This window comes from Eriocheir sinensis, chromosome 54 (assembly GCF_024679095.1).
Source record: "Eriocheir sinensis breed Jianghai 21 chromosome 54, ASM2467909v1, whole genome shotgun sequence".
NCBI lineage: Eukaryota > Metazoa > Arthropoda > Malacostraca > Decapoda > Varunidae > Eriocheir > Eriocheir sinensis.
The window spans coordinates 11,745,117-11,747,616 of NC_066562.1; the positions used below are offsets into that span (position 1 = coordinate 11,745,117).

The 2,500-nt window shown below is 47.5% G+C and overlaps 1 protein-coding gene across 4 annotated transcripts in view; it reads right to left on the minus strand.

Annotated features, from left to right (window-relative positions):
* Positions 1-2,500, minus strand: part of LOC126983816 (protein Wnt-4-like) — a 143,900-nt gene that overhangs the window by 19,222 nt on the left and 122,178 nt on the right. The gene's annotated exons all lie outside the window — the stretch shown is intronic.

Consider the following 2,500-nt stretch of genomic DNA (forward strand, 5'->3'; position numbering starts at 1 on the left):
CTCAATCTTTCTCCTCCTCCTCCTCCTCCTCTTCATCAATCTCTTTACCTTATTGCTATCTCGTCTCATCTTTTTTTCTGTCCTATCAAATTATGTCTTCCTCCTCCTCCTCCTCCTCCTCCTCCTCTTCATCAATCTCTTTACCCTACTGCTTTCTCTTTCTCGTTTCTCTATCTAGTCTAATTTTTTTCTGTCCTATCAAATTATGTCTTCCTCCTCCTCCTCTTCCTCCTCCTCCTCTTCATCAATCTCTTTACCCTACTGCTTTCTCTTCCTCGTTTCTCTATCTAGTCTCATCTTTTTCTGTCCTATCAAATTTAGTCTTCCTCCTCCTCCTCCTCCTCCTCCTCCTCCTCCACTTGTCCTCTTAAGCTCAGGTAAAAGAAAGGTAATTAGAGGAGGCACCCGGCTGGCTCGGCGTGTCCAGGCGGTCCAGGTGAGTCTCAGGTGAGGGGGAATGCGAGGGAGAGAGAGAGGGGGCAGGTGGGGAGGGGAAGAGGGGAAAAATAGGGGCAGGGAGGGGAGGGGAGATGAGGGCAGGGGGAGAAGGGGAAAGATGGGGGAGGGAAGGGGAGAGATGTGAGGGGAGGAAGGATTAAAGAGAGGAAAAATGAAGAAGAGGAAAAGGATGAAGAAAGGATGGGAAGAGGAAAAGAGGAAGAAAGGAAAAGATAAATAAAGAAAACACGAAGGAAAGAATTGGAAGAGAGAGGAAAGAGGAAGAGGAATGAGGAGAGAGAGGACGAAAAGGAGGAGAGGAAGAGGGAGAAAGAGTGAAGAGGAAAAGAAAGGAGAGAAGAAAAATAGGAGGAAAAGAGGAAAGAAGAGGAAGGAGAAAAACGAGAAAAGGAGTAAAAATGGAATAAGAAAGGAGGAAAAAAGAGGAAGGGGAAGAAAAAGGAAGAGGAAAAGAGGAAAAGAGAGGAAAGGAAAAGGAAATAAAGGAGGAAAAGAGGGAGGAAGAGGAAGGGGAAGGAAAAAGGAACAAGAGGAGGAAAGAGGAAAGGGAAGGAAAAGGAGGAGGAAAGAGGAAAGGGAAGAAAAAAAGGAGGAAAAGAGGAAAAAAGAGGAAGAAAAAAATAAAGTTGAAAGAAGAAAAAGAAGAAAACGAGGAATATGTCCCCCTCCTTCCTCCCCCCTCCCCCCCCCTTCTCACCTGTCTGCCTTAGGTAAGCTAATTAAAGGGCGGAGGTGAGTGTGTGTGAGACGATGAGGGGAGACCTGAGACGTGATGCCGTGTGTGTGTGTGTGTGTGTGTGTGTGTGTGTGTGTGTGTGTGTGTGTGTGTGTGTTTGTGTGTGTGTATAGGAAAGCTCTCTCTCTCTCTCTCTTCCCCTTTTTCTTCCCCTCTCAGAAAACAAAACAAAAAATAAACAAAAAAAAATGATAAAAAAGAATTACACCTTGAATCCTAACCTGTAGTTTTAAGCAGGTGAGGAAATCAATTAGAGGAGGGAAAGGTGAGAGGGGAGGAGGAGGAGGAAGGGGGGCACTTAGCAACATGAGTCAAATTACAGGTGACTTGATCTCCCCCCTTCTCCCCTCCCTTTAGACAGGTATAACAAGGATACAGTTGAAAGGGGTGATGGGAAGAAGGGGGGTGAAAGGGGGGGGGGGCGGAAGTTTGGCTATGGAAAGACTGGGGTGAGGGGAGGATAAAAGAGGTGATGGGGGGAGGGGAGGGGTGAAGGGGGGATGATGGGGTGAAGGATGGGGTGTGAAGGTACAGAAGTGAGGGTATGAGAAGGGGTGAAGGGGTGATAAGGGAAGATGAGGGGTGATGGGGGGAGGTGAGGGGAGTGACGAGGGGAGGTGAGGTGACGGGGGTGAAGGGAGGGTACAGAAATGAGGTGAGGGGTGATGGAGAGAGGTGAAAATTGATAGGAAAGGTGAGAAGGGTGAATCGAAGGGGTGTGGGGGGTAGCTGAGGGAGGTGGGGTGACAGAACAGGTAAATTAACACATCAAGGTGAGCAGGTGTGTGTGGGGGGCGGGGGGGGTTCAAGGTGGCATGAGCGAGCACCTACACACACCTGTCCATCTCGCTCATTAGTCAAGCCAACAGGTGAGTGAGGATCCATCGTGGGCTAATCAATCTTGCGCCAGGTGAAGACAGGTGAGAGTTTTAATAGATTCCCCCCACCTGGACATTATTGCAATTCTCTCTCTCTCTCTCTCTCTATCGTCATTTAGCGCCAAATAATTTCATCTTTCCATTTCCTTCCCTGTATCTTCCTTCCTTTTCCTTCTTTTCCCTTTCCCTTCTCTTTCCTTCCTTTTCTTTTCCTTCCCTGTATCTCCCTTCCCTTTCCTTCTTTTCCCTTTCCCTTCTCTTTCCTTTTCTTTCCATGTATCTTCCTTCCTTTTCCTTCTTCTCCCTTTCCCTTCTCTTCCTTTATCTGAATTTACCTGACCTTGTCCTACCCTCGGAGCATTCAATTTCCTAAGCGTTGGATAATCCTTACTGCCCTTCCTTTCCCTTCAACATTCAATTTCCTAAG